The 10,282-nt window shown below is 41.7% G+C and overlaps 1 long non-coding RNA gene across 2 annotated transcripts; it reads left to right on the top strand.

Annotated features, from left to right (window-relative positions):
* The first annotated feature begins 6,914 nt into the window (after positions 1–6,914).
* LOC123069369 (uncharacterized) lies at positions 6,915–10,035 on the top strand. Of its 2 annotated transcripts, XR_006432496.1 has the most exons (3): positions 6,915–7,018; positions 7,118–7,305; positions 7,407–10,035. It is a non-coding gene; the product is annotated as an uncharacterized lncRNA (long non-coding RNA). The 2 variants fall into 2 exon arrangements; XR_006432495.1 differs by having other exon boundaries at positions 7,118–10,035.
* The last annotated feature ends 247 nt before the right edge of the window (positions 10,036–10,282 follow it).

The following is a 10,282-nucleotide window of genomic DNA, read 5'->3' on the forward strand; positions in this document are numbered from 1 at the left end:
TTTTCTAATTCTTACGGTGATTCGTTCTCTTTTCTTCATTCGTTTTCAATTCTGACAGTGGTTCGTTCAAGATTCCTCTACCTTTGTTTTGTGTCAAGTCATTCATTCTTTCCAAATCCTACCGGTGGTTTGTTCAAGACCTTCCCAAGTTTGCACTATATCTCTCTTAATCTATTCAAGAAGAATAAGCGGCATGCCAAATTCGTTGATTGTCATCAATTTAAGTTGATGAAGTATAAGCATGACATAACGCTTATTCTTGTTTCTTCAAGATAATTTAATTCCTTCTACCAGAGTTCGTTCGTGATATCAATTTCAAATCATTACAAGGCTTCTACTGGAGTTCTTTTTGCATTTCCTTTCGTTTGATCAATCTTTGATTACCGGAGTTCTCACGAAGGCTCAACATGGTGGTTCATCAAGGGTTCCTTTCATTCTTCAATTGTTCTTCAAGGTTTCTCTTGAAGTTAAGATCCACTGAGCTATACTCTAAAATAAACATGGTGCTCAACACATGTTTTTTTAGGAGTTTAAGCAGTCTTCATCTTGCATCCGAAGTGCAATTCTTTCTACATTACCTTTTGAGGTGGTGGTATGTCATTTTAGACAATTTCCTTCATGTTTCATGATTCACAAGTTGTCAGGAATGAGATATTTAAACCCATCACTTTCTTCCTTGGAGTTATCTTGGTATAGATTTCACCTAAAGCCTTCCCTAAGAAATGTTGCTAATTGTGGTGCCTATCAATAAGCCAAGTTTCCTCCTATTCTCTCAGTAAAAGGATTTTTCATCTCCTTGTTGATCTAGATCCAGTTAACTATTTCCATTAGTGGCCGGTTGTCACCTCATAATTTTGAGATGTTTTCCCTAAGCCCACAACAAGCTTGTGCTTTTCGTTGTTGATTTCCCAACAACTCCGTTCAATCCTTCTTTTTAAGGAGGCTCTTTCAAATTCAATTGTGGTAGGAGTTGTTGTTCTCTTCTCCGTTCTCTTAATTCCACTCTTTCATTTGTCCCGAAGGCATTGTGAGGTTGCTCTCTCCATCCCATCATCTCGTTTTGCCAAGATCATGTTCTTTTCTTTTCCTTGCTTATCCATTTAACAAGAGTGTTGTGTCCTATATTTAAGTTCTTTTCAACTTATCAAGTTTTCCTTCTCTTTTCTACCGAAGTGGTGTCCAAATTCTGTCATTCTTGTTCATTGGCTATCTCATGATATCAGTGTGGCTTCATATTCTTTTTGGTTGTTAAGCTCTTTTCATGTATTACAACCTACAAGGTTCTCGTAATGTTCCTTGTTCCCCTTTTCTAATAGAGTGTTTGCAACCTCGTCCATCTCTGTTGTATTCTTTCCTCGAAGTTTTTCAACCTCTCAAGGTTCGTGGTTTCACTCGTTTGTCGAAGAAGCAACTTAGTTTTACCTCTTCTCTTCCTCTTCCGGTTGTCATCCTAGATCTCGGGGCGAGATCTCTTTTAAGTGGAGGACTGTTGTGAGGACCCGAGACCGAAGCTCGAGATGCCTTCCATGTTTTGCGTGTCAGATGTGTTATTTATTTGTTTGTTGTATTTCATCATGTCATCATGATCATTGCATCCGCATGCTTTCATAAAACTTGCATCCGCTCATAGTTGCCACTTCTTTCTTGTCTCTATTGACCTCCTCTCAGATCAACCGGAATGCTCTCTTCCCTCTCTTCTTTGATCCCATCAAACCCTCTTGTCTCCATGGCCTTTTGTCAAACCCCTCGCATGCGTCCGAAAGCTGTCCCGACCCCGACCCGAGCAGTCGTGACCGATTGGTCCGGATCATCTCCAAACATCCCTAAAATATCTTTAGTTCTTTGTTTGACTCTCCTGGCCTATTTATCTCGGACCATCCGATTACGATTGGAGGGACCACATGACCCTAAGGCTAGCCAACTTGCTATATATAGACCCTAGTCCATTTTTAGACCAAACCCTAACTCTTAGGATGTCCCATCGACCAAATCCCCATGCCGCCGCCACCTTCTCCACCTTCCTTATTTTCCTCACCGGGCCAACCACTAGCCAGATCCATTCCAGCCCGCAGCTCCCCTTCTCCACCCTCGGATGAGGGTCCAAGGGATCTCCTTGCGCCAGCTAGGGCCTTCTCGCAGCTTCCCTCGCTCTAGATCGGGCTCCCGATCTCACGAGCACCTCGCCGCATCACGCCGGCCGACCGCCGCCGACCCGAGGCCAGGCGCCCTGCGCCCGCGACCCTCGCCCGAGCCGGCGACCTCCAACAGCTCCTCCCCGTCGTCCTTGCGGTGCCTCCAGGACCCACCAGAGCCCCGACTCACCAGCAACCATGACCCTTCCCGAGAACGCCTCCTGCTCGAGCCTCACAAGAGAAAGCGAGCCGCCGCTAGATCCCTTTGTCCTCAACTCCAGCAAGCCCCATAGGAGTCCAAGCCATTGCCATGCCTGCGACCATCTGCCTCATCTGTTCCTGCGTCCTCTTGGTCTGCATCGAGCCGTTGACATCAAGAGGAGATGCCCCTGCACCGATCCGTCCCCGACCTCTACCTCGTCGCCCACGCCGCCGCCTTGCTCCGCCCTCACCGTTGTACCACCTGTGAACAGCACCAGCAGGTCATCCTCGACGCACCTGCACCCTTCCCCTGTCTCTTCTTCACTGAAGCTTCCGCTGTTTCACCCGACCCTCTCTCTCGCTGCTCTCTATTACAGCGCCCGGATCCGCACCTCCTTTCATTCCCTGCACCACTGCGTCACCATAGCAGAAGCTCCATCCACCACCAGCGCCATCATAGTACCGCGCCCCTACTTCCCCTTCGGGCCCTGCTTCAGGTCGAGCAGCACTCGCTACCGCGCGTTGACCAGGTCGATCGCACCCGCGTGCACGAAGTGCTGCAACCGGCCTGCTTCCGCCTAGGCCCAGCATCGCCTGCTCCCAAGGCTAGGGTGAGGATCCCCCGGTCTTTCCTTTCATGGGCGTCATGTTCCAGATGCATCCCAATGACGTTTTTTCAGATCTGCGATTTTAGCATTATGCAGAGATTACAGTTTTGCAGAAAAACCCTTGCGCTTCATGCATTTAATATCTCTCAAACCATGCATCGGTTTAAAATGATCTGTATATGTAAAATGACTAGAATTTCATGTAGATTAATAATATGCAACTTTAATCCTTGTTTAAAATGTGTTAAATTGTTGTTTACTTCAATTTGCATAAATAGCATGTTAAAGTGATTTATTTCATGACTAATTAACCGTAACTCCAAATTAAATAAACTTTATATGTAATTGGGTTGAAAAATGTATAGATTAACATGGTGGCATTACTTTGCATGTTTAACAACTCTAAAATATGATTTAGGGCAGAACATTACCAAATTCAAAATATGCAAATGAGGATTTTCTGGAATTGTTGTTTGTTGTTCCGGCCTCATTTAAACTTGCCTAGATAGGTAGTTTTATTATGCTCACTCTCTTGCCATGTTTAATCACATTTAATATTGTCGAGTAGCATAAAGGAGAATGAACTAAGTAATTGAATGTGGTGTTTCGTCAATATGCAACTCATTGCATATTGAGCTCCCCTTAATTTGTAGTATTTGATTGTTGTATTTGCCATGGCTCATGAAACCGGACATGCATCATACTTGATTGTGCGTCATGCCATGATTATGCTTGTTGGTTTACCATGTTGTTTGGTTCTTTCGGGTTGTGCTCCTTCATGATAGTTCCGGTTATGTTCACATGTGAGGATCCGTTCGACTATGTTGGTTCGTCTACTTCATGGATTCGGTCTTCTTCCTAGCGGGATTTCAGGAAAGATGATCATTATCCTGGATACCACTACTATCTTTGCTTTGCTAGTTGTCTCGATGCTACGCTATGTCGCACTACCTACCACTTGTGTATCAAGCCTCCCAATATGCCATGAAACAGCCTCTAACCTTTTCACCCTCCCAGCAAACCGCTGTTTGGCTGCGTTACCGCTTTGCTCAGCCCTCTTATAGCGTTGCTAGTTGCAGGTGCAGTTGCAGGTTGTTCCATGTTGGGACATGGATATCATGGGATATCACAATATCTCTTATTTAATTAATGCATATATATACTTGGTAAAGGGTGGAAAGCTCGGCCTTTTGCCCAGTGTTTTATTCCACTCTTGCCGCCCTGGTTTCTGTCATACCGCTGTTATGTTCCTTGATTTTGCGTTCCTAACACGGTCGGGGTCTATGGGCCCCCTTAATAGTTATCTTTGAATAAAACTCTTCCAGCAAGGCCCAACATTGGTTTTATCATTTTCCTAACAACAATTAAAACTTGCATCGGGACTTTTCGGATCTCAAGGACTTAATTAACAACCTGGGACAGTGCTCCTCGTGAGTGTTGGTCCAAACCTGTCAACCGCCAGTGACCGCCTGGAGAAACTTTGGATTTGGCCTACCTGAAGTTTGGACAATCCGATCGTGGCCTAGGACGAGATACGCGTGGGTACTATCAGGGTGTCGGCACGTCGGGAGGTCTTGCTAGTTTTGTTCTACCATTGTCGAAATGTCTTGTGAACCGGGATTCTGAGCTTGATCGGGTTGTTTCGGGAGGAGGATTTTCCTCCATTGATCGTGAGAGTTTGTGATGGACTAAGTTGGGACACCGCTGCAGGGTTTGATCTTCCAAAATTCGTGCCCGCGGTTATGTGGCAAATGGGAATTTTTAATATCCGGTTGCAGAGAACTTGACACCGGATCTAAATTGAAATACACCAACCATGTCTGTAACCGTGACTGTCTCTTTTCGAGTGAGTTCGAGAAGAGAACACGGTGGGGTTATGTTTGACACGTATGTACTTCAGGATCACTTCTTGATCATGACTAGATTGCGACCGTTATGCGTAGTTTCTATTCTTACTCTTGTATTCGTAAGTTAGCCACCATATAATGCTTAGTGATGCTGCAACCTCACCACTTGTCCATTCCATACCCATTAAGCTTTGCTAGTCTTGATACCCATGGTAATGGGATTGTTGAGTCCTCGTGGCTCACAGATTACTACAACAATAGGTGTAGGTATAGGTAAAGTGAAGCTTTGACGTGAGAGTGATGATTGCTTGCTTGGAGTTCTTCTGCTTCTTCTTCTTCTTCTTCGATCAAGGGATAGGTTCCAGGTCGGGGAGCTTGGGATTAGCAGGATGGATGTAGTTCTTCTTTTTCGTTTGATTTCATCCATAGTCGGATCCTGCTCTTCTGTATGATGATTGCTATGTATTGATGAATTGTTGTATTCATGTTGTAGCTTGTGGCGAGTGTAAACCTTTATCTTGTATTCTCATCTATTCAGTACATGTTATGTTGTAATGATATCCACCTTGATATGCACTCGAAATGCGGTTGTTCCCCAATCATGAGTTCATCACGTGATTGGGATAGAATCACATCTTGGGTGCTACAGGACCGACCAACCTTACATGACCACGTTCATCACGTAGATGATTTGCACGAATAGAACACAGAGAGTTGTGGGCGATCATAGTCATACTGCTTACCACCAACGTCTTATTTTGATTCGGCGGTATTGTTGGATGAAGCAGCCCAGACCAACGTTACATGACCATGTTCATGAGACCGGTTCCACCGACAGACATGCAACTAGTTTTGCATAAAGGTGGCTAGCGGGTGTCTATTTCTCCAATTTTAGTTGAATCGAATTTGACTGCGGTCGGTCCTTGTTAAAGGTTAAAACAACAAACTTGATAAATCACTGTTGTGGTTTTGATGCGTAGGTAAGAACGATTCATACTAGAAGCCCGTAGCAGCCACGTAAAACTTGCAACAACAAAGTAGAGGACGTCTAACTTGATTTTGTAGGGCATGTTGTGATGTGATATGGTCAAGATATGATGTGATATACGTTATTATATTAGATGATCATGTTTTGTAAAAGTTATCGCCAACTGGCAGGAGCCTTATGGTTGTCTCTTTATTGTATGAAACTACTAAAGTGGCCCGCTCGATGCGCGGGCTAGATCTTTAGAAAGTTTAATAATGAGAGTATGTTATTTGTATTAAAAATTTGGGACCAAATATGATGACATTTGAAATATAATAGTTTTGCGAACATAGTTCTATACCTATTATTCATTTATCATTTACATGCCTAGTATGCATGCCGTAGTAAATGTATTTTCATGATGAATTCCGTTGGGCAATTCATGTTCTGTATATTTTCTCTAGCATTTTCACTTTAAACATGGATTTATTTGCACGCAACAAAGCAAATATTGGTTATTTTTGTCAGTTGTTCGTTAGTGGCGGTTATAAATATGATTTTACCTTCATACACATCCTTGATGGTTTTCTCGGTAAGGGAATTTCCCTTCCATACTTTAGGAAATATTGGTCACGAACGTTCTCATCAAAATCTTCAGGTGTGCGTTGCTCGAAGCCATGGGTTTTCTTGATGCGACCGCACAGATGGATCTTATAAAAAAATATTAAAAGTCTCCTAGCGTTTCATAAAATGGTAGTTCGATATGCATAATCTAAATATAAATGATTAGTACCGGATAGACATATTTTTTATGATCGTGTACTATAATTCTTTTTCCATGCATTTGTTTAGAATATTACGAGAAAAATTTATGCCATTATAGTGCGTGTATACTGTAAGTAATTTTATTTTATGCGTACGTATGAGTGCATGCGTCTGCAGTGTGTTAGAAAATACGTATACTGTATGTTAATTGAATTTGCATTTTGTGTTGTTTCTACATAAAGGAAACTTTTTCTGGTGGATTTATTTGTTGGGCTTTAGCCCAACAGATTCACATAGACGACGTACACAACCTTCAAGTCTTCGTCTCTCGCACAGTCGCACTCTTGGCTCAAAAAAAAAAAACTTCTTGCGCACTCACACCCTTGCCGTTTCTAATACTCAAAAAAAAAAAAGGCTTGCTGTTTCTTGATCCCCTTTTCATTTCCTTCTTTCCTCTCGCTCCTCCTTCCACCTGATGAGCTCTGGCTGGTAGCGTTGGTAATCTGTGCTGCGGATTCCATTCCAACAGAACCTCAGTTTTCTCTCTTGACTCCCTGCCGCGACCTTGCTCGTACTCACTTGCACGCACACCTGCAGCTCAACTCACTGGCGCGGCCATGGGGTGGCCGTCTATGGTGCCTTGTTTGGCTCCTATACGGCTCGTCGATCTCTCAGACCGGTCAACGGCGACGGAGTGGGCCCAAAGGAGAAGCGGCTCAAGGGAGGAAGCAAGCTCGTCTATCTGGACGACGCCGTTGCCGTCGGCGTCCATCCAGGTGATGTGGGTGCGGATCTTGTCTCCCGCAGACAGGTTGGATCCACCTTGATTGTGAGATGCTGACGGCGTTGTTTTCGATCGCATCGTGGTTGCCCCCGAGCGAGGCAGCCTGGCAGGTTATCTTCATCCTGGACTGGCAGCCTGATTTCGGCAGCTCATTCTTCCACTTGCAGGTCCCCCTTCTCTCTTTTCCTGCCCCTCTCATGTTTTTGTTTCTTATCCTTTTTCTGCATGTGTATGGGTAAACCAATATAATGCGATCAAGATATTGCTTGTTAGGATGTATATCTGTTTATGCCCCCCTGCCCCGTTCATATTCAACAAATTTATTAGTAAGTAATTAGTGTATTCGTGATTAGCCATGTTTTACTATTTAGTACTACCAAAGATAAAGTTTATAGGAAAATAGGTGCGATTGCATCCTACATATGAACTAAAATGATGCGTGGATGTTGTCACTATTGGCTTGTACTATAGAATAATCTTAAAATATCAGATAACACAAAGTGTCGACATTTGGTATTATCCAGCTATTTCCATCAAATGTTGATGCTTGTTTCCAATACTTCTAGGAGTAGTAGATCATATCCATTCTGCCATATAATGCTAGCATAGAAAAGTCAGTTTTTATTTTGAAGGTAGTTTTGTAGTGTACTATTTTTCCATCTACTTATGTTTATCTAAAAGGCTAGTAGCATCTGGAAGTTTGTTTTTTTCCCTACCTTTAGAATATTTTTGTGTAGACTATGTTCTTGACCACATCATCCTTGTTGTTAGTTCATTTGCTATTGAAAAGAAAATAACAGGTATGATCAAGTTAGTAGGCTATTACTGGCAAGTGTTTTCACAAAGTATCTCCTTTTTTCTTATGTCCCTCATGAACTCATTGAACTTTATGTGGAACATTCGATCAACAATATCAGGTTTCTGTGATGTTGTTTGGCCTACTGCCATAAGCATAGATTGAATATCCGGCCAAGCTGTGTTGGACGTGAATGCCACAAATAGGTCTGTGTATCAAGCCCATCGACATCTTGCTATAGCATCTTGGTAGTTTTGTGCTTGTATCTGAGGTTATCTGTGAAGCTGGATGGCAGTAGTATTCTCCTTCCTACCTCGTCAGCCCTTGTATCTCCTCTTTATGTTGCGTCCCGCAAGTCAGCATATAATTCTGCTCTTATGTTTCCTTGATGTTTTTTGATCCAGTCTAGTCTGTACTACATGCAAGGGCATCCACGTTGAACATCCGAAGTTGCTCGTTCATTGAGGTTCTTCTCGCCTTGTATGCATGTCACAACTCCCTTCTCAAGTTGCTCTTTCTTCATACCAGAAAATTGCACCACACCATTCACACTTGCGTGTTGGACTTCCGAAGTTCCAGATTTCCATATCTGTCCTTTTCGATGTCCTGTTTAAGTTTCTGAATTTAGCATCAATTTGAATATTAGTATGTTCTTTTTTCTTACTAATACAACAAACTTAATAGAACTGACATATCTGGTTATTCTGCCCTTGATTTTTTCTATTGTACACTTTGTGTTACTTTTAGTCATGTACACACTTAACAGAATTACCAGGTTCATGGATGTCCAAATTGTATATCTTCATTGAATTTTCTTGCTACTTACCTCGTAGTTTTACCAGCCTATGCTTTCCTATGGCAATTCAACAATGCTGATTTTGCCTCAGTCAATGCACATGATTGACATCTGTAAATGATATGGTTCCCTGTGGTAATTCAAGAATGCTGATTTTGCCTCCGTCTTGATTAAGCCATGTTGCATGGAAATGTGTTTTCATGTTTAAAAAAAAAGCTGATAGGTACAATCAGGAACAAATGCAACATGTTTTTGTGATTTAATATAACACTTGGAAGGAATTGAACACATAGATATCACAACTGATGCACAAAGAAGAAGCAAGCTATAATGTTACTTCCAGTATACCATACTACAGTCGTGCAACATATAAGGGAAGTTTTCAATTATATAATTTTTTCTCCCGCTAGAGTCGGCCTTGTTGGTTAAATTTATGGTCAAAGTTGAAGCACGGGAATAGAGGAAGCACTATATTTTGGAATGGAGGGAGTATTATTGATTGTCTGGATTCAGATCAATATTATAATATTTTTTTCTGTCCATGCTTAAATCAATTATGAACACAAATGTGCCTAACTGGAATTGTTGCATTATATAATTTAGGTGTAACATTTTTGTGATATCACTTATTAAAAGTCCATGATTAGCAACGAATCACCTTGCTGGATTGTATATTTGATTGCTTTTAACTACCTCGGTAGGTTTCTCACATTATTGCAGTATGCTCGACCTTTTATTTTCATCGCTTCTTCCTGCACAATATAGAAAACATGTATTAGAGAAGATGATATTGTAAAATTGGTACGGAGTACTGCTTAAGGTTATGGAGATCTATGATTTTGATTAATTATTCGCCTTACAATTTTTTGTTTGTTGTAGAAGTAAAGGAGATCAACTTCCAAGATCAGTGATTGTGGTGAAAGCTTTAATGTTAAAGTGGATGTTAAGTTTCAATCATCATGATGAAGACACGTATTTGTGAGGGTCTTTTACCCTTCTGCTGCTGTTAGATGATAGTCTATATCAAAACATATATGGGTGAAGAATTGTAATACGAATTAGAAAGCCCCATATTACAATTATTAATATATGGTTTCATATTACGAATACGATTAATATAAATAGACTAATACGAATCTTGTCTTGTGTTGTTTTTTTGAAAGAAAACATGCACTTTATTGATTGGAAATAATGGTTACATCGTCTATAAGAAGACGTACAATATTCTCCATAGGCTCCTCAAACCAATCTCTAGTTACAGAAACTTTCGCTAGCCTAGCAAGTTCATGAGCAACCTTATTAGCTATCCTATTACAATGTTCAAATCTAGTCAACGGAAAATCACATGCCATGAAGTAGCAATCCTCGAAGACTGCCGCCGCAACT

Source organism: Triticum aestivum, chromosome 3B, assembly GCF_018294505.1.
Source record: "Triticum aestivum cultivar Chinese Spring chromosome 3B, IWGSC CS RefSeq v2.1, whole genome shotgun sequence".
Classification (NCBI taxonomy): Eukaryota; Viridiplantae; Streptophyta; class Magnoliopsida; order Poales; family Poaceae; genus Triticum; species Triticum aestivum.